Here is a 20,700-nt window from a genome sequence, read left to right on the forward strand (position 1 = left end):
GCATTTATTCCACACCCTCCCTCTGTTGCACCGTGGGGTCCTGGCAAATCCACTGGAAGGAACACGCAGAACTGGTCGGGTTCATGGCTGTGATGGTCCTGGGCACACAAAGAAAAAAGGACTAATGAGGTGCTGGGTGGTTAACGATGCCGTGCCGTAACTGACATCAGGCGCTGCCAGTCCTGGACACCATCTGGAAGGAGTTACTTGGTGCAGGGGCACGACACTGGGAGCATGAACACTTCTGCTGCTTTTGAGGTGTTTCACCTAGAAACATTTCACTTGCCTTGTTTCCCAGGTGGCTATCGATTAGTGGCTATCGATTAGTGGCTATCGATTAGTGGCTATCGATTAGTGGCTATCGATTAGTGGCTATTGATGAAGCAATTAGCAGGGATACACCCTGAAGGTGGAGAGACCCTGACACAGGTTGCCCAGAGAGGTAGTGGAGGCCCCATCCCTGGAAACATTCAAGGTCAGGGCAGATGAAGCTCTGAGCAACCTGATCTAGCTAAAGGTGGCCCTGCTCACTGAAGGGGGCAGATGGCCTTCGGAGGTCCCTGCACACCCAACGCAGTCCGGGGTTCGATGGCCAAACTCTTGCATGACAGCACGGCAAGATGAAGGCAAAACGGTCAAGTGAAGTCCAGCAAGGCTCCTTTGGAAGATGGTACCAAGCAGACTGCTGGCCAAGCACCATCAGATCACAGACAAGGTACAGATGTGCCTCAGGGCTTGGAAGAGCCTCTGGTTAATGGGGGGTGATCAGGAGACCACCAGCAGAAGCCATGCCCACACCCACCTTCTGTTCCTGCTGCGCAGTCCCACTGCCGCCATCTCAAGCGCTTTCCTGTTGAGATCGAGCTCTGGCTCCTCTGGTCCCTGCAACTCCGGGTCGCGTCTCTGCCGTGATGTAGTCGGAGTCTTCCAAGTCAAAGTGGCAGCTGGGCATGAGGCTTCTCCCCTTCACAGCCACTTCTGGGCCCTTCTGATCAGGTCTCAGGTTTGGAATCCTAGGAAGAAAGGGACTGGTGTTGGGCCAGGCTAGCTGGTGGTGGCCAGGCTAACTGGTGACCTGTGTCTCCCCCTTTCTGGATCTCTCATTCCAGATTTTGCAGCCCTCCAGGAGCTTAATATTTCATACAACATCTTTCCCCCGTGTCTCCACACCTCCTTCTACCAAGGCTGGATGCTCATCTTGCTTTTCTCCTGTACATGTGCAGTTTCCCTGCCTCTCTGGGGCTGGCTGCTGCCAGATCTGCACTCCTACCCACCCCGATCCGAGGTATAACCACGACTGCAGAAGCGAGCGAAGCCTGGACGTCTCCTACCTGCAGAGCATGCGGCTCTCAAAGTCCCCCACGTATGTCGGAGAGAACTTCATCTGGAAACGCTGCTCCTGGCCAGCAAGGATGGTGCCGCTGTTGGGCTCGATGGAGAATGGCAGGGTGGGGGCACGGGCGGTGTTCAAAGACCAGCTTGAGGAAGAAGAGACCTGCTCCACACTGTGGTCCAGCTGGCTCGAATGGCTGGACTGGAGCTTCACAGAGCTACCAGAAGCGGAGGAGAGGAAATCCCCTGTGATAAGGAAGAGGACATCTGTCAAGGAAAAAACCCTCCCAAAAGCTCTGCCTCCTGGTGCAGGCAGGTAGGAGGGAGCTGGGATGTACTTGGAGCATCTCCAGCCACAGGCTTTCATCAGGAGGACTCCCCGTGAAGAGCAGGGAGAGCGGCCAGTTGGCTTTTTGCTTCTAGGCTACTGCTTCCTAAATCATATTCCCAAAATATCCTGAGGGACCCATGTGAAAGCGAGAGCTGGGGGCAACAAGCACAACGAAAAGGCCCCGAGAACTGCCTGGAGCACACCGGACCACTGAGCATCCTGCTGTAACAGCACTGGGCTGGCAGATGGGGGGTTCAATGGGACCAGGACTACCCTGACTCCATCTCCATGGCCGGGTGGCTTGAGGCAAACCTCTCCTGCAGAGCGGTTCCTGGCCAGCATTCGTTCCCAAACCAGACCCGGCAGCCAACTGGAGACACGATTTGGGGTGCTGGTTTGTGTGCGGTGGCTGTGGGGGACAGCACTGCTCCGTCCTTCACACCCTTTCCTTCCTTCCTCCTCTCTGCCAGGCTTTCCCAACCCACGGCCAGAGAGCTCAGCAGAGCCCAGCCCAGCATCAGCAGGAGCGTGCCCGTGCCGGGGAAGAGCCAGCACCAGGACGCACACGGGAGGGAGATCGGCACGTTCCCGGCATCGAGGCCAGCGCCGGGTTCTTGCCCAGCTGGGCTGCTCCTGCTGGGAAGCGTCAGAGCTGGCAGCTCTCCTCTCTCAGCCCAGCCTCCCCACTGCTCCCAAGGAGACCGTGTGCTCTGACATCATCCCTGGGGGTTAATGAGTCACTGCCACCCCATCGAGCTCCACAACTGCTGCGAGCAGGGTCCCTGCCTGCACCAAACACTCCCCTGCCCGAGCCAGGAGGGTTTGTTTCAGACGGTGACTTTTGGGAATTGTGCCCAGATGGTGCCAGCAGGTTGGTTAACTCACTTGTCACACCTCAGCTTTCCCAGCAAGAGGGGCCCTGACACCCCCTTCCCAGTCCAAACCCATGGCGCGGCTCTCCCTGAGCCACACTCAGCTCCCACACAGAGCGCACGCGTCGGAGCCAGTGCCAGAGGGTCTGAAACGCGGGGAGGGGGCAAGGAGAAGGAAGATGCTGATAAAAGTGGATAACTGGATAGGGATGGAAAAGCAATTCCTGTTTGGAGGTTGTGTGTCTTCTCCCCAAGCCTTTAGCTACCCACAAGATAACCCTGGCACCCCCAGACAGCCCCTTACCGTCCAGACTGGGCGGGAGCTGCTCCATGGTGCTGGTGGTACAGCTCACTTTGCTTTCATCCTCCACAGCCTCCAGCCAGGTGTATTCCAGGGCCACATTCCCTCTGTTGGACAGCTGGAAACTGAGAAGCAAGGAGGGGAAAAGGAAAAAGCCCAATAAATACCAAGTGAGTTGAGAAGTGACATGGTCTGTGGGCTCCTGGCAGCCCTTTCTTCAGGCTGAGGAGCATCTTCTTCCCCGGACAGCTCTGCCCTGTCCAGCTTGTGGCCCTGGTGTGTCCCATGAGAAAGTATTCCAAAGTTTGGAAGTCAAAGAGAAAAGGGCAGATGTGGTATCCCAGAGGCTTAATCAAAGGGGCTTCTAGGATTAAGGTCTTGGATTAAGGCTCTCAGGTCTCAGCTTGACATTATTTTGGTTGCAAACTCATCCTGGAGCAGATGAGGACAGGAGACACGCAAGGAAAGCGAAACCACGGCTGCTCCCGGCAGAAAGGCACAGCAGAACTGAACTTCTCCTGGCACATCTGGGCAGGACGGCAGCCACCATCTCCTGCTTGGCTTTGTGTGCAGGTAGACGGGCTCCAGCACCCAGCCAGGGCCTGGGAAGGATGAAACCATAGAGGGTTTGTGTAGAAGGATGAAGAGCAGCTGAGACTGAACATAAACTGGGAGGAAGGACTCACGTGAACGTCCTTGTCTGGAAGAGCAGGGTCTCCTTGAACTCAATCGTGTCCGTGTCCATTTTGAACTGGGCATAGTCAACGACAGCGCTGAGGCGAAGCTCCACCTCACGGCTGCTCTTCTCCAGGACAGTGTGAGCTGGTTCTGGGTCCGTCTCGATCACCTCCAAGGAGAGAGGAGAATCACTGAGCAGAGCCCGGAAAGCCAGACCGAGCCAAACCAGCCCCGTACAGGAACACACCATCCCCATTTCCTTCCCTGGAAAGGTGACAAAGAAAGGTCACCTTTCTGCTGGACTATCTGTTTCTACCTCCTGATCAAAGCAATCACCACTGTGACCACAAATACACCCATGGGGACAATGACCAGGGATCAGTCCCTGTGCTTCAACCGTATAAAGTGTCCGACCCTTCTCCTGGCCCTCTGTAAATGCAGCAGACCTCTAAATGGGGATTTAATTCTCCCACTGGAGCTCTGTGAGTGGAGAACCTCACGAATGAACACACATAGAAAGCAGCTCTTCCTTTCCAGGGGTTTCATACAGGGCAACAGCAGGGGACTGTTGCTTCCAGATGTCTCGTGTAGGGCTGGGGACTGGCATTTCGGGGTGGGAACAAAGTCATTGGGAAGCCTCTGAGCGCTGATGCTCTGATGGGGAAGCAGTTTGGATGACAGGTTTTGCAATGGTTGAGAAACTAAGGAAGAACCATCACCCAGGAGAGGTGTGGTTGGCAACAATGAGAGCAAAAGGAGGAGCTTCTGGAGATGACACTTCTCTGGACTCCCGCACAATGGCCACACAGTGCCTCCATAACAAGAGAGCCCCACGACACAGAGACCACAGCCAACACCTCTGGTGTCAGCGCAGAGCTCAGAGCTCACCCACACCCAGCGCTAGTGCTGCTCCCCACGTCTCACACGAGCCGGAGAGCACGGCGTTTACCTCCTCCTTGGGGAAAAGGAGAGATGTAACCACCATAACGTATCGGGTGTGACCTCCCTCGGCTCCTGGTCAACCTCACGGACGGATTAAACATCAGGAGGAGGCGGGAGTCCCTTGGCCAGCGGAGACGTCGCTCTGGCACCGTCAGCAGCTCTCGTTACACAAGCATTTGTTACTGTTGCATTTGTGCTGCTTACCTTCTTCTTGAGAGGCCACGTGGCTCCTGGGGCCTCCGTGGCATCCACCCACTTGATGGTGCGCAGGTGGTCGTCCCAGTCAGGAACGTGATCCGGCGGCAGCTGGAAGGTGATGCTCGCCACCGTGCACTTCACAGGGTGCTTTCTGAAGGCAACGGCCACGTCCGATTTCAAGGTGACTGTGATGTCCTTAGAGCAGCCGGCATGGAGGTGTCCCACCTAGGAAGAACCAGAGAGAAGATCCAACTCCAATCCCCAGCCAGAGCAGCACAGCCAGTGAAGGGAGCAATGTGGTGAGCAGCCGTGCCAGGAATCTCCATCTTCCTGCGCTTCTCTCTGAGGGTTGATAAAGCCCAGGAGATGCCACCTCCCGTAACACGGAGCCTTTGCTGCAGGACTGAGAGCCCGGCCCCAGCAAAGCCAGGGATGAGGGATGGCAACTCCTGCATGGAGCAAAGCTCCCACGCGGAGCCATTTGGGATTGCTCCTACATGGCACCGACGTGGGTTCCAGCTGATAGGGGGGAGCTCCCAGGAACATGTGGGGCAGGGCCGTGCAGTGGGGAAAGGCAGAGCCACCCCAGCTCACCTTGGGGGAGAAGTGAAAGGGGGGTTCCGCCAGCCACTCAAAGCGCATCGCCTCCCCCTTGCTGCGGTTGGTGATGGTGAAGGTCACGGGGTAGGGGGTCCCGATGTGACACTCCCCGAACTGGATGTGATCCACTCTGACAGCTGTTAGGAATGAGAGGAAGGGATCTCAATGTGTGGTGAGGTCCATCCACCCCTCTTACACACACAGACACATGTGTCCAGCCCCTCTCCTTGCCCCAAGCCTTCCTCTGTCTGGGAGATGCCGTTCCCCACCCTACCACTCCCACAAATCATAGAATCATAGAATGGTCTGGGTTGGAAGGGACCCCAAGGATCACAGAGCTCCAACCCCCCCTGCCACAGGCAGGGACACCAACCTCCAGGCCTGGAGCTACACAACGTTGCCCGGGGCCCCATCCAACCTGCCCTTGAACACTTCCAGGGATGGGGCATCCACCACCTCCCTGGGCACGCCCACAGAACCCCGTGTCCAGCGGGCGACAGCACAGACCTCATTATATAGAGGCCACAAATTATCACACGTGGTCCTCCTCACCTCCACAGCACCCCACAGGCCGGCAGACCCCCTTTTCAGGATACTCAGCCGAACGCTGGTATCTCTGACCCTCCCTTGCCAGCCCACAAGCTCCTCCCCAGACAGAGGATGTCCCTTTGCCTTCCCAAGCGTGGCTGCTCTGCAGGCTATGAAAGGCAGCAGGATCTGTGTGCTAAGCCCACAGCACCCCTGCCCTGGCACAGGGTGAGCAGCACCATGCTTCCCTGTTCCTTGCTCTGGCTTGGCAGCCTCTCCTCTCTTACCCTCAATCACATCTTCCTCCAGATCATCTTTAGTGTCTTCCTCCTTGCTGTCTGCCACTAGTCCATGGATGTTATCTAGCGTGAAGTCATCCTCGTAGCCTTCACCCACCAGCTCAATGTCGGTCTCTTCATAAGGGTTGTCCACCACAGACATGTGGATCTTTGCTTCCACACGTTGGGCCAGCTTGGGTTTGAAGAGCACATCAAACTCTGCTATTTCCTTGTGATGCAGGACCAGGGAAGCGGTGTGGGGCTTCCTCTCTACACAGTGATGGAAGCCAGAGAAAAGTCATACAGCTCCACAGAGAAAACCTTTCCATGGGGTCTGAGATGCTTAAGAGGGTGAATCCAGCTGCCTCTAAGCACCGGTTCTCCCATCAGTGGTTCCAGACCCTCTTGCTACATTCATACCACCATGCACACTGCTCCTTAATTATCTTAACCTCAGGTGAACACCCATCTCTCTCTCAGACTGCACCCAGCCAGCCCCTGCCATAGTAAAGCTGAGTTATGCAGTGGGTTTGGCTTCTGCTGGCTGGCTGCAGGCTCGAGGGCTGCCTCTGGTCAGGGTGGTAACTCCCCACTCATAGCAAAGACCTTCACACAGTCCATTCAAGTGCTGACAGCGCCCCAAAACTCAACCCACCATGTCCAGAAGAACAGAAGAACTTCTTACAATTTGCTAGGAGGAAACCTTGCAAAGAGTCCATGTGTAAAACTGGGGGTACAGAGAGCCCCAGGAGCCAAACTATCAACATCTGCCTGTGCTGGGCCAAGCCAAGAGCTGGACAGACATTTTTCCCGTGCAGACGGCCACACTTCACCGAATTTACAAATTTACCTTCTCCATGAGAGTCCCGCACGCCCGCAGCTTGGTAGATGCACTGTGTGGTGGGCTTGGCTTTCAAGGAGAAAACTCCTTCTTTGTCCAAGAGGTCTATCATCAGCTGAGGGAAAGGAACACAGAGCATGACCACACTGGTGTGGGTACAGGGCTTTCCAGCAGATCAACGCTGTCCTGCTGCTGGCTCAGCCCACTTCAAACACAGCTCAGTGCAAAGCTTCAGTACAATTGGAAACCCCAAAAGGGTTCGGAGGTGTCAGCACACCAAACAGGACAGGAAATACTACAAGTAAGGAGCAGGGTGTAATTAAACTGTAAGGAGGAACTCTTTCCCGGTAAGGGAGCCCTGGGACAGGCTGTCCAGAGAGTCTCCTTTTCTGGACACATTCAAAGTCCACCTGGATGCGTTCCTGTGGGATTTACTCTGGGTGACTCTGCTCTGGCAGCGGGTGGGACTAGATGAGCTCCTAATGCTCTGGGATTCTGTGAAACTACAACCAAATTTAATTACAAGGCAGTGAAATGCCATCAAATGAATCTGCCGTGACCATGGCTATAGCATGTTCCATGGAGAACCAAAGCCTGAGAAGAGAGATGGGGAAATTCCAATTCTTGTGCTGCACGTAACTGCAAAGGACAGACCGGCCAGAAAGCCCCATCTCCAGGAGGAACACCCTTCCTGGGAAGCACGAGGGGGTCACTGTCCTGCGACAAAGGGGCACTGAGCACAAGGGAAGGGTTTCCTTTGGCGTTTGCTGGGACCTCTCCTTGGTGGGATGAGACCAGAGCATTCCCGAGCAGGCCCTCACCTGCACGGGGACGGTGCCATCGTTACGAAGGACAAGAGGGAGTTTTTCTAAGTCACCCAGCAACAGCTTCTTGAAGAGGAGCAGGGGGTTCCCTCTCCTGTTGTGAAGGACCGGGCGCAGGACTGTCACCCGAGGCAGATTCCCATCTCCGCTGATCTCAAAGGTCAGGCTCTGTGCTTTAGCTGCCGCAGGGCTGCAGGGGAGACAGAGGAGGCATCATGATGCTTGGTACCAACCCCTTTCCCACTTCCCTGGCTGCTGCTCCCATACCCCAGGACACAGGTTCCACCTCATCCCAGTACGATAAGAGCCACTCATGAGAGCAATCTGCTCTCGAGAGCTGAAGCCCTCTGGAATAAGAGCAGTCGTTCCCCTCCATGGAATCAGGCGGTACAGCGGGTAAATAACAAGGACACAGACAAGGCACAGCAGCTCCCTGGCTGCGGTGACATGACAGACACACAAAAGGCACCCGAGTAGTATCAAAGCAAGAAGGGAGGAGTAAATAATGTGTCAGGAAAGGATATTGCCAAGGCCACAAGAGCAGGAATTGCTCATCAGGGCAGAAAGCTGAGTTAGCGTGTCCCACCTCAAGCAGCCCAAGGGCTGGAGAAGAGCAGGTCGGAGCCCCAGCACAAACACAGCCAGCACAGACCTCAACGTACCCCCAGGGAATCACAAGGGTTCTTCTTATGTTAACATAAACAAGGAGGCTCTATCTTGTCATTAGGGACCTGATGATCTCTTGAGGTCCTTTCCATACCCTACAATTCTGTGATTCTGTTACTGCTTCTTGTGTGGTCTAAAGCTAAGGACTCAAACCTGCGGCTACCAAACGACTCTGGGTTACTGGAGTTAGGTCTACGTGCTCCCAGAGGGGAGGCAGCTGTCAGAAAAGGTCACCTCTAAGATCCCCCGAGGTGAATTACCTTGCCTGGGCATCGAGGGAAGCCTCAAAAGCACACTGGTAGTTCTGCATGGTTTGTGGAGTGAAGGTCACCGTAGCAAAGATGTGGGAGCAGCTGGGAACACTCATCCGGACAGGATCCACCTTGAATATGTTGCTCACGTAGCTGTCAAGCTTGGAGGAACCCACAGAGTGGTGTTAGGAGGAAACACCCTTCAAGGCAATGCAGCCTTACTCATCGATACATCATGGGGAACAGTCCCAGACAGGCCCCTCACTCTCCAGGGGTGACTCCAGAGCGGTGCCGACCTTGCCCAGGGAGCTGCTGTAAAGCCCAGGAGGACAAAAGCTTGTTCTGAGCACCGAGCGGCCAGCCCAGCACATGTGGGAGGTGGGACTGTGTGGGAAACCCTCCAAATGATCTAGAACTGGCTCTTAAAGAGAAGGAAAAGACCAGGGAGCCTGAGGAAGTGATGTGCTGAAGCCCTGGCACATCAGCCCAGCAGAAGAGCCCCCCTCCCTGGCCCCGAGTGTGACCCCAAGAGATACTGAGAAGGGTTCAAGTCTCTCACCAAAGAGCCAGAGGGGTGAATCAAAACCTCGCTTGAGACAGACTGAACTCAACCCAACTGTCAACCTGCGTCTCTGCCGTGTACTGCCACCTGCCCAGAGCCAGGCCAGTCTGGGCAAGAAGCTGCGATGCATCTGGAGGCCACCACACAGAAGAGAGACAGTCCCCGAGGCTCCTTGTTCTTACCTTTCCAGGGATGGGTTTGATGGAGAAGACCACATCACAGGGGACTTTGCCCACGTTGCGGATCTTGAAGCGAGCTGTGGCCCGGTGCCCAACCAGGACGTTGGTGAAGATGAATTTGTTCTCATCTCTGATGAACACACCCTTGTCTTCCATTTTCTGGAGGACGTGGCAGAGGTAGATGCTGCTGCAGATTCGGTGCTCCTCAAAGATGGACTCTATGTCATCAACCACAAATGCTACAAGAAGATCAAAGGGAGGGTGAGGCCGGAGAAGCCTTCCCGCTGAATTTATCTGGACCCTGCTGGCCACTCAGAAGCTGCCCAGGTCACCGCAAAACCCAGCTGGGTTGGGTGTGAGGATTGAGCTTGGTCACCCCCAGTCTTAAAGGACATTGCTTTCCCTTCATCCTTCCATGCATCCCTCCCAAGCTCTCTGCAACGGCTGACTGGAGAACTGGAACCTCTGGGGGCTTTAAGGGGGAAATTTAGGGTCAGGGTGTGTGTCCCAGGAGTAAGTCTGGGTGCCGATGGCAGGGAAGCTGGGGGTGGGGCGTACCTGGGAGGCAGGACTCGGCAAACAGGGAGTAGGGGATGCCGGAGGGATGGTCCTTGGGGTCTCTGTTGTTGATATTGATGGACAGGCTCTCCTTGCACGTCCCTAGCAGCTTGGCATAGCAATCCACTGTGATCATCTGCTGGCCCCCAGGAGGGATGGAGCCAAAGCCAGGGTACACCGTGAACATGCCCACAGTGAGGTGAGTCTGCAGAGAGAGTCCCGGCAGAGGCTGATGTCCAACAGCCATACCAGCAGCAAGGACCATGCTGCTGCTCCCCAGCCTCCCGCTGGCTCTGACCCCCAATCCCAGGGCAGGGACAACACCACAGCCCGCAGGGAGCCCCAGGCTGACACGAACATGCTGGGAGGAGGGGGAGGCTTGTCTCAAGCGGCACAAAGAGAGGAGCTTGGGTGTAAAGGGCAAAGGTGGGAGCTGAGCTCCTTCAGCCTCAGAAGGTCATCTCCAATCAACAGATGGGGAGTTCAAACAGGGATGTTGGGCCTCTGGGGTTTTCCCAGATGTATTTTGGCTTGTGGCTACCAAACAGCAGACCTGCTCCTCTCTCATCACCCCACAACTCCAGCTCTGAGCCAGAGCACCCTCAGCAGGACCAAGCAGCTCCTGCCTCTGCTCTGGCTGGGAGATGATGGAGCCTTGAGCTGCCAGGCACACGCAAGACCACGTCACCTCCCATGGTAATGAGACCCCAGCCCAGGCTCCAGCAGCACGTGTCAGGGAGCGGAGCCACCCACCTGTGTGAGGGGGTTGGTGTTCTTCCACAGCAAGAGCCTGTTCTGCTGAGATGTAGCAGATGTTTTCCTCCCGTTTATGTTCTTGGGAGGGCGGACAGATTTTGGGAGTTGTGAACTGAGAGGAGAAAGCAGAAAACATCCATCATGCTGAGCTCCCCTTGCCTTTCTCCAAGGCCAAAGCCAGCCTCCCTCCCCATGGAGGATAGTCCTCCTGCTCCCAGAAAGCTGCCCGCACCACCTTCTGCTGCAGCTGATGGACAGATCAGCTTTATCCCCCTACACACGGGGATACTGAGGCATTTTTCACACGCCGGTGATGCAGATGGACAAGAACCCAGGTTCTTCACCTTTTCCTTTGCACTGCATCCTGCTCTGGTCTGGAGATGTGGAATTTGAAGTCGAGGTCACCTTTGTTCTCCAGCATGAAGGTGCAGGTTTTCCTGGTGCCACTTGTCACGGCACCAAAGTTGAGCGAGGCGGGGTAGATGCTGTAGTGGCTGAACACGGATTTCGCCAACACCCTCACTGGGATGATGGTGATGGTCCTGCCGCCTTCAGGCTCAAACACCTGCAGCCGGAGGAGGAGTTGGTAAGCACAGTGGCAGCCAGGCTCTACCTCCGCACCAGGTCCTGCCACCAGCCATCAGCTCACCCTCCCTGTTCAAACACCTCCTCCTGAGACAGGTTTTCAGCTCCGCTTAGGAAGCATCACAAATGGCTTCTGAAAAACCTTCTTGCACACGTATGAGAGAAGATTCCCTGACTGACCTTCCTGACAGAAGACACATGTCCCACTTGCACTCCTGAGACACAGTGTGTTGACACTTCCAAGTCCAGGCGGCTCACCTTGCAGAGCAGGATGGGCTTGTCCTCAATATTCAGCTCCATCTTGGGGTGGAAGAGCAACTGGACTTGCACAGGGTCCGCAGAGGCAGCCAGCACGCCCTTCTGTGGCTGGACAGTGAAGTGAGATGCCAAGTCGGCTGTGTTGGTATCTGTGGTTTCCAGGCTGAAACTGGGATGGGAAGAGAAGGAACGGAGAACTCATCAGTTCAAGTGTCGGTGCCACCAGCACAGACAGGACTTCACATAAGAGGGTAAGAATAAACCAGCAAGAACAAAGAAGAGACCAATAAACCAGACAGAACCCAGCTCTGCTTGGGGAGCGCCAGACCCTGAGTTCAGCCAGGAGGGCTCCAAATACTATCACTCCCTCCTCTGGAGAGGCTCCTAAAGAGAAATGAGCTGACCCTCAAAGAAGGAAAACGAAGCTGGGCAGCGAGCGGCTGAAATGTGAGGGTGTCTCCTTCTGCTGGGGCGTGAAGGACTGCTGGGGATGGCTGGACTCTCCATCTCAGACTGAGGAGGCCAGACGTTGTATTTACCCAAAGCACGAGATAGCCAAGCGTGGGAAGAGGTTCTAGCCCCTGGTGGGAGGCTCTGACAGAGGGACCCAGGCTGGGAGGAGGATGGTGCCACCACCTACTGACAGAGGGACCCACCTGTACCCAATGTCGTACTTCCCCTTGTTCTTCAGGGTCAGCACTCGCTTCTCCTCATCCATGACTCTGAGGGTCTCGAAAACCACGCTGCCGTTTACACCTGCGGAGCGGGGTAAGAAACTATCAGCGAGCTGACCCACACTTCAGCTCTGAGGTGGCACAAAACCCTGCTCAGCACGGCTCCCTTCCCAGCAGCTTTCTCCAGCTCCTTTTGCTGCCCCGTTCCTTACTCGGAGAGTATCTGCAGCTGGGGAGCTCAGCTTCTGTGCTTCCAAGCACGGATCAAAGAGCTCGTGTGCCATGCTGAGCCTTGGGGCATTGCTAACCTCTGTCCACATCACTGGTGTTTCAAACCAACCCTGCCCATGGTGTTACATGCTTCGAATCACAGAATCACAGGGTTGGAAGAGACCTTTAAGATCATCGAGTCCAACCCTTCCTGTCCTGTGCTAACACATATCTCTAAGCATCTCATCTACCCATTTGTTAAAAACACCCAGGGGTGGTGACTCCACCCCCTCCCTGGGCAGCCTGTTCCAGGCCCTGACAACTCTTTCAGTGAAGAACTTTTTCCTAACATCTGATCTGACCCTGCCCTGATGCAGCTCGAGGCCATTTCCCCTCATCCTGTCACCCATCGCTTGGGTGAAGAGACCAACCCCCACCTCTCTACACCCTCCTGTCAAGGTCAGTGTAGGCGGTGATAAGGTCTCCCCTCAGCCTCCTCTTCTCCAGGCTGAACCTCAGCTCCCAGCTCCCTCAGCCGATCCTCAGGTTTACTCTCCAGCCCCTTCTCCAGCCCCGTTGCCCTTCTCTGGACAAGCTTCAGGACCTCCATGTCCTTCTTGGCGTGAGGGGCCCAAACCTGAACCCAGCCCTCAAAGTGCAGCCTCACTGACACCGAGCACAAGGGCACAATCCCTGCCCTGGACCTGCTGGCCACACTGGGTCTGACACAAGCCAGGATGCCGTTGGCCTTCCTGGCCAAAGTTCCTCCAAAGCTGAAGTTTGGAGGCAAGAGACTCAAGGCCGTCTCAGCCTCAGCCCATGCAGGGCATGTGCTTTAATGACCCGTGCCACGCCTGCACACTATCCCATCTTGTCTTCTTGGGTTGCCTGTCTCTGAGGAGAGGCACTTGGGTTTGGGGGCATCCACTGACCTTTAGAGATGTTGATGGTCAGAGCAACGTCTTGGGCCTCCGCGCAGATCTGGATGTTCTCAATCTGAACAATTCCCAGGATGTTTTCTGCATCTGAGACCTGAGCCAAGAGGGAACAAACACTGATTCAAACGTGCTCCTAAACCCTTTTGGGAAATGATATACGAATCCCGGTCTCTGACAGCTGCTGCCACCACAGCCTGCCCTGCTTGACAAGTCTCTGCAGGTCCTCAAGCTCTCCTAACGCGTTCACCAACCGGGCTGACCCAGCGGGATTCTGCTGCGATATGAAACCCTGTCCGTCAGCCCAGCTCCACGCTCTGGCAGAAGCCGCTCCAGCACCCGGGGAGGCACAAGAGGTGTGGAGGTGTCCCAGGGCAGGTGGCATCAACAACCAACCTGCTCCTCCTGAACCACCCAGCACCCTCACTGAAATGCAGCCCCTAAACCATGGAGAACACAACCCCAGGGCAAGAGTTCAGTGCTCTACGTGAAGAGCCCCGGCCAGACTCCAAGATGGGTGCAGGGAGCACACGGACACCCGGACAATGGAGCATTCAACCACGTGCAGCGGCACAGCGGTTGTCACACGGGCTCAGGATATGGCCTCAGCACCCAGGCGTAAGCCCTGCACCAGCTGATCATCTGGGATGACGTGGATGCTAAGGCATGCAGCCCGGGTTCCGGGGAACCCCAGCTGGAGGCAGCAGATGTCGGGCTGGTAGCACCCCTATGTCCATCAGGCACATCTCCTCCTGCCTCCACAACATACTCGCCCGAGAAAGCTCAGCTACTATCGCCCCCTTCCAGGGGCAGCCAGCACGGCACCTCACGACGCCTCAACCCTTCTGCCCTCTCCTCAGGGTACCCCGCGAGCATTCCCCATCCCTGGGCTGGTCCCTCTGCCCGGCTCTACGCCTTCACCTCCAGTCGGATCGTCTTCTTTATGTTGAGTGTTGTCGTGGCCTTTAAATACAGATGGACTTCTGACTTTGCACGGGGCTCGACAGTGCCCTTGTCTTGGGACACGGAGAAGTCTGTGCCGAGGTTTTCCAGCCCACTGAGCTGCCAGTTCATGGGAAGAGGGGTGCTGTTCTGCAGCACCAGGGTCCTGTGTTCCCTTCTGCAGAGACAGGAAGACACTCAGCTCAGTGGTTGTGCTAACCACGTACCATTTAGCTGTGGCTTCAGTGGCAGAAGCCTGAGAAGTGAGGTCCTGGGGGCGTGAAGCTGGGCGCTACAAGCGTCTCCATGAGGTGGAGCTGTTGGACTATTCAGAACCAGCAAACAAGCTGGAAATCACAGCATGGTTTAGATTGCAAAGGGCCTTAAAGATCAACGTGCCTATGGCATGGTGTTGCTGGGGGGCTACAGCACTTGTGGTGTTACAGGATACCAATCACAGCAAGGAATGCTGAGCTGGTGACTGGGAGCTGCTGGGAAAAAGAGCCATGACTGACCTGTGCAGAAGAATCTTCCTGAAGTTGACCTGCTTGGGGCTGACCCCCAGCTCCACCTGCACCCCCTGGCAGCAGAGGTGGAAAACCACAGGCTCTGGGTTCCCCTGGATGCAGCAGATGAGGTTGTCTTCCATGAGGCCAGATGAAGTGGGGTACGCCCAAATGCTCAGCTCCTAACCCCATCCCCACAAAGAGAACCACAGGAGAGCGTTGGGTGAGCAGGAGGAACGGCTCTGGGGCTCTTCCACCAGCACTCGCACTGCCTGCCTGTCTCCTACCTGCTTCTCGTTGGGTTTCAGCTTCATGCTGCTGGGCTCCAAGAGGAACGTGTTGCCATTGATGTCGTGCTCAAAGGAGAAATGCACCTCTGCTTCCAGGGGGGTGACATTGAGGATGGTTAACTTCTCGCAGTTGCCTGGACGGTGCAATGTCTTGTACCTGGGTGCACAAAAGAGGAAGAGGCTTCAGAGGAGATGCCGGAACCATCACCTGCCCCAGACATGGAGGAAAGCACCATGTCCAAGCTGAGAGGCGGGCTAAGGATCACTTTCAGGGGCACGCTATGTCCTCCATCCATCCTTGCGTTACTTTGATGTCTGCACCGTACCCGATGCCTCCAGCCTCCAGCCCAGAGGCAACCTAAGGGTGGCCACTACGTTAGAGCCAGAAACATGCCAGCAGCGACACCAACAGCTTTGTTTGGCTGACTTGATCCAGGGTGAGGATCAGGAAAACGTCATTCCCATTTTTATTGCTCTACGGGATCCCCCCAGCGCACACACTGGGCAGGTCAAATCAAACCCTCCCTGAGAGCAGATTAACCAGTGGGTCACAAAGCCACCGGCAGAAGGACCACCCATGCGGTTGACCCACTGAGATAAAAGTTGGCACTTTTTTAACGTGCTGAAGATGAGATGTGGAGAGTGGAAGGGGGGCAAGTCACTATCGAACTGGATGCAGCATGTGGGGGTTGGAAGATCATCTCCATCTCTCCAAGACTCACATGCCTGTTATCTGCTCAAGGTCACAAGTGTGGGGCCCTCAAGCCCTGCGTATCTCCCAGATCTCCACCTGGGTCTATCCTGAACCATGCCACTGGCTGAGGTACACAAGGCCCTGGAGATCCCATCCCATCCCATCGCATCCCATCCCATCCCATCCCATCCCATCCCATCCCATCCCATCCCATCCCATCCCATCCCATCCCATCTTGGGGTGAGGAGCACGTACCAGTCTCTTGACTTCCCACACAACAGTGGTCCAAAGTGGAATACACCTGTATCCATGACATACTGCTTGAAGATGATTTCGTCATCCGCCTTACTATTCCTCCAATGAGGAAACACCACCCTGGGGAGAGAAAAATGTGCAATGAGGAGCTGAGAGATGCTCTGAGCAGAAAACCTGGTCAGGAAGCCATAACCCTTACTAGTGGCTGAGGTACCAGTACTGGTTCCCAGTGCCAAGCATGGGAATTGACACTGGGCTGTTCAGCCACCATGTTCTGCTCAAGCCAGAAGGTCCCAGGGGTACAAGGGACAGCCACGACTCCACGTTTAGGGGGAGGCAGTGTGGGAGGTTCCCAGGGGCCAGCCTTACCGTGGGTCCTGGCTGATGGTGGGATACAGGCAGGTGCCCCTGCAGTGCAGCTGGAACAGATGGTTGGTCCCCAGCACCCCAAAATGCAGCGTCTGATCAAACTGGCCCAGCTCCGTGGAGGTGAAGAGGATCTTCAGTTTCACCTCGCCATGGGCAGGCACTATCCACCGGCAGCTGCTCAGCCTGGCAATTAGAGAGGCAATTAGAGCTTGCTAATGACAAGGACGGGGGTGGTCGTAGACCTGCCATCCCGTGGAGGGACCGGCAACTTGGCAAGATGGCAATGAAGCAGAGGGATCACCTCGTCCCTCACAGCTCACCTGGCTGGTCTGTCTGGGGTCGGGACGATGTCCATGCTGCTCTGGCACACCTCGGGGGTATGTGCAGGCGTTGTCGTGGCCGATCCCTGGAGATGTTTCCTGCTGCGCCCAAGGCTCCGCTTCTCCCGGCTGCCTGAGCCTTTCTCCTTTTTTGACTGGGCTCTGGTGGGGGTGAGCTGCTCCTCTGGTGTCTTCTCACCAAGGGGAGAGAGAAAACAGGGTGAGAGAGAGAGAGAGAGAGAGAGAGAGAGATGTGAGCCCCCAAGACATCTCCACCCTGGAGAGACAAGCCTGTGGCTTGTTAACAACCAGGAGAGACCAGCATCTACTAGATTCATGTGTGCTGGGCACTTGGGTCTCCCTTCCTGGGCTTTGTTCTGCTCTCCTCGCCCAGGACCCTCTCCTCAAGCGAAGTTGAGGGCTTTAGGTGCTTTCTTTCCCCTCTTGCCTAGTTCTCCCCATCCTATTTCTCCAGTAGAGCCGTCTCTCTTGGACAGACAGAAGGGACAGACGCAGTGCCCCGACCTGTCTTCACCGCCTTTCCACAGTGACCCTTCTCCATCCCGCCTGCCCCACCACGTGCCACCCAGCTCGGTCCCCTCCCCAGCACCTTCACTGTGGGCAAGGCGAGGACATCCACGGGAGTTTTGGTCTTTCCTTCCTCCACAGTGGTGTCTTCTGGCACAACAAAGGTGAAGTGCTTGAGGTCGTCGTCTGCTGCAGGGACCAGTCGCTTTCCCGGGTAGTGGATGACAGAGTAAAATACGGTGGGAGGAATGGGAGGCCCTGAGGGACCCACGCCTAGTTCATCCAGGATCTAAAGTGTAAGAGAAAACCCTGTTTGTAGTCCTGTCACCTTCATCCTCACGCTCCTTCCCTACAGCGCTGCCAACAGTGATGGGGGTTTATGCCCAGCGAGGTAGGCTCCAGAGCAGTGCTGGGACCTAGAGAGAAACCTCTCCTCCAAGTGACTCAGATGAAGGGAACAATGGCCATGAACTGTCCTACCCTGGGACCGTTTCTAGTGATTCCCAAGCTGGGAACCTCTCTGAACTGACAGGATGCCTCAACACACTCTTTCCACCCATCTGAGGGATGCTGAGGACCTTCCCCAGCCACGTGACCACTGTGGAGCAGCATCAGTGGCCTGGACAAGGTTCTGTGCTGTTGTCACCGGATGGGACACAACGCACCGTGGCCTGGACCATGGCAGGCTCAGCATTGGAGCCTCATAGGGCTTTACCTGCTCTGCCACTGGCAGCTTGCCACTCTCCAGGATCTTTTTAGCGCCATGTTCTGGGCTCAGCACCTGGATGTCCAAGCAGGGCACCCCAACACCCTGGCTTCTGGCAGATCCTTCTGCGCTTTCCTCTTCTGGCTGAGATAATTTGGCATTCTCGAGAGACTTCAGAGTTCCCAGCCGCTCCTTCTCTCTCTTCTTCTGGACCTTGGAGCTGGATAAACGGTGGTGCTGGTCTCTGGACTGCTCTGCCTCCTCTTGGCTTGGAGGGGACTGCAGGGTACCCTGAACCCTGTCCCAGAATGCCAAAGTGCGTGCAACATCTTTCCACAGCGCCTCATAGATCTTAAACCTCAGGGCCAAGTTCTTCTCGCTGTCACTCAAGGTCTCACTTTCAGACTGCCCCAGTTCCGTGGCCGAGGACTGCACGACCACTGCTTGGCCTTCGTCCCTCAAGGAACTCTTGCTCTGCTGTTTCTTCCCTCTCTTGTCACTTGCAACAGGGTCTGGCTGCTCCTTTGTAGATCCCTTCATGATGGACCCCTGGTTGCCATCTGACACGTTGCTAGTGGACTTGTTCGTGTTCTGGGCAGGAGGAGCAGAAACAAAGTAGCGAGCGGTTCAAAGGGCTGACTCAAAGGCTGGAGGAATGTGATCACCTTTAAAACAGCCTCATCCGAGCCCCGTGCTGGGTGCTCCACAAATCCCACTTCCCAATGGCGCTGGTTCCCACTTTAGCTCAACTGAAACCAAATTCTCCAGTGTTTGAGGAGCCCAGAAAACAAGCCAAGAATGGGAACAGCTTCCCAACCCAAAGAGGGAACTGCAGGCACCTCCGTACTCCTGTGCTGTCCTCCGGGCTTGCTTCCAGCATGCTGGGAATCCCCAGGGCTGGCTGACTCTTTGGGAAGCCTGGTTGCTAATGAACACCTAAGGCCCAGCAGTACCTCCTGCCAGATGCCACACCCCTGACGGATCACAGCTCAGGGCTGTAAGTCACGTGCAGAGGGGGAGAAACGCTGGATTACAACTTCCCAGCACTGCCCAGTGACCGTATGGAGTTACGTGAAGCTGCCATCCCAGCAGAGCAGCTCCACCCAACAAGTCCATGGGAAACCCTCCCCGGTGAAGCAGCAGCCTGCTCAAACACAGGCTGCTGTCTCCCAGCGCGGCCCCACATGTTGCCCGCAGCCAGGTTCTCGCCCCCACGTGCAGCTCCTGGCTTCTCAGGGAACAGTGCAGCTCCATGGGCAGGTCCTCGGGGTTTTATCATCCCTCTGTATAAACACAACCACCCACCTGCCTCACTCCAGGCTGGCCTTTCTTCCCACGCGTTTTCTTCTTCAGCTCTTCCTCCCTCAAGCGTTCCAGCTCCTGCCGGTGCTTCTCCTCCAGCTCTCGAGCCAGCTGCTCCATTTTCCTTCAGAAAACAGAGAACATCCCCAGGAGTCACCACCAGCAACCCGGGCTCGCTGCAATCCCACGTGGTCCTGCACTTTGCTCATTGACCCTGAGGCCAAGTAGAACCCTTAGATCATCTCCATGGATTTCTCTCAACCTGGGGAGGCTGGGAGCATCCAAAGTGAGGCGAGCTGGGAGGGGACCTTTGGGGCCAGCTGAATCTAAGCCTTGCTCTCAGAAGATATCAGTCGTGCAGCTTCTCTGGTGAGGTCCACCCGGACGCCTCCAGCACGCTGCCCAAGAAGACCGACCCACCATGTCTCCCTGCACCAACTTCCCAGTGCAAACCAGCTCACAAATCACCAACACCCACTTATCCCTGCACCAGTTCTTGGCTCCCCCAGCCCCCCTTCCCAGGCACAGTCTGCTCCTTCATTATCAGGAAGGAAAGGCTGTGGTAACCCCCCTTCTGCAAAACAGGCTCTGAACAAACAGATTCCCTGCCAGAACACACAACAACCATGGGAAACTCGTGCTGTCCATCCTGGGAGTCACAATTCAAAGCATCCCTGCTGACCTCCCATGGAAACAAACTCTCAGCTGGGGCTGAGCCACATGCCTGCTTTCAGCAGGTCCCTCTCCCAGCTGCACACACATCCCATGAGCTGGATCAGAGCCGCTCCCCGGCTCACCCACTGACGGGGTGCCTAGGAGACACCCAGTTTTACGGTCAGCGTCACCCCAGGACATCAGTGTAGCAAGGGCAACAGGCACGCTGGGCATTTGCTGTGCAACCCCTCTGAGCTCAACCAAGATCTCTGGAGCAGGGAGTGACACTGGGAGTGACCTGTGGAGGGCATACAGACCTCTTCTTCTTCTCGCGCTTGACTTGTTGTGTATAGTTATCAAACTGCGCTTTCTCCTCCTCAGTAAGGGCCTCATACTTTTCCTCATCCATCTCCCTGTGCCATTCTTCCTCCTTCTTGGCAGCTTCTTCCAAGTCCCGCTCTTCAGCATAGAGCAGAGGAGAAACCATTAGTGACTGCAAGCAGAACTGCTGGCCGGGATGGGCAGCGAGGATTCACAGCTCTGCCTCAACCCAGCCCATCAGGACATGCTGGGAAGCCCTTTTTCTTGCTCCAAAAAATCCCCCCAAATTCTCAGCAAGCTCCCGTGCCACGCCTGGCTCACGTGTGCCAGCATCACGGACCACCAGTCACTAGCCAGATACTGAACCACAGCAGCTGCATTTGTGCCCAAGCTTTCAGACCGATGCCGGCCTTGCAGCCCCAGTTCTTATTTGAAGGAACCAGGAGCCCAGTCC

General features: G+C 55.9%; 1 pseudogene across 1 annotated transcript in view; it reads right to left on the reverse strand.

The window, feature by feature from the left end:
• Window positions 1–4: 4 nt before the first annotated feature.
• The window catches only part of LOC311204150 (hydrocephalus-inducing protein homolog), a 50,345-nt pseudogene continuing 29,649 nt past the window's right edge, over window positions 5–20,700 (reverse strand). Inside the window, exons 29-56 of the transcript in view lie at window positions 20,243–20,384; window positions 19,275–19,395; window positions 17,979–18,560; window positions 17,346–17,552; window positions 16,736–16,926; window positions 16,416–16,598; window positions 16,047–16,166; window positions 15,095–15,254; window positions 14,817–14,989; window positions 14,281–14,479; window positions 13,357–13,456; window positions 12,197–12,296; window positions 11,541–11,709; window positions 11,042–11,262; window positions 10,695–10,809; window positions 9,942–10,146; window positions 9,387–9,622; window positions 8,652–8,803; window positions 7,723–7,915; window positions 6,911–7,016; window positions 6,070–6,330; window positions 5,249–5,391; window positions 4,661–4,879; window positions 3,523–3,683; window positions 2,840–2,961; window positions 1,332–1,578; window positions 803–1,013; window positions 5–98 (exon numbers count right to left, since the gene is read on the reverse strand). The product of the transcript in view is annotated as a hydrocephalus-inducing protein homolog (transcript). The remainder of the gene's footprint in view (window positions 99–802; window positions 1,014–1,331; window positions 1,579–2,839; window positions 2,962–3,522; window positions 3,684–4,660; window positions 4,880–5,248; window positions 5,392–6,069; window positions 6,331–6,910; window positions 7,017–7,722; window positions 7,916–8,651; window positions 8,804–9,386; window positions 9,623–9,941; window positions 10,147–10,694; window positions 10,810–11,041; window positions 11,263–11,540; window positions 11,710–12,196; window positions 12,297–13,356; window positions 13,457–14,280; window positions 14,480–14,816; window positions 14,990–15,094; window positions 15,255–16,046; window positions 16,167–16,415; window positions 16,599–16,735; window positions 16,927–17,345; window positions 17,553–17,978; window positions 18,561–19,274; window positions 19,396–20,242; window positions 20,385–20,700) is intronic.

The sequence above is a fragment of the Gallinula chloropus genome, assembly GCF_964237585.1.
Source record: "Gallinula chloropus genome assembly, contig: HAP1_SCAFFOLD_166, whole genome shotgun sequence".
In the NCBI taxonomy this organism is placed as follows: Eukaryota; Metazoa; Chordata; class Aves; order Gruiformes; family Rallidae; genus Gallinula; species Gallinula chloropus.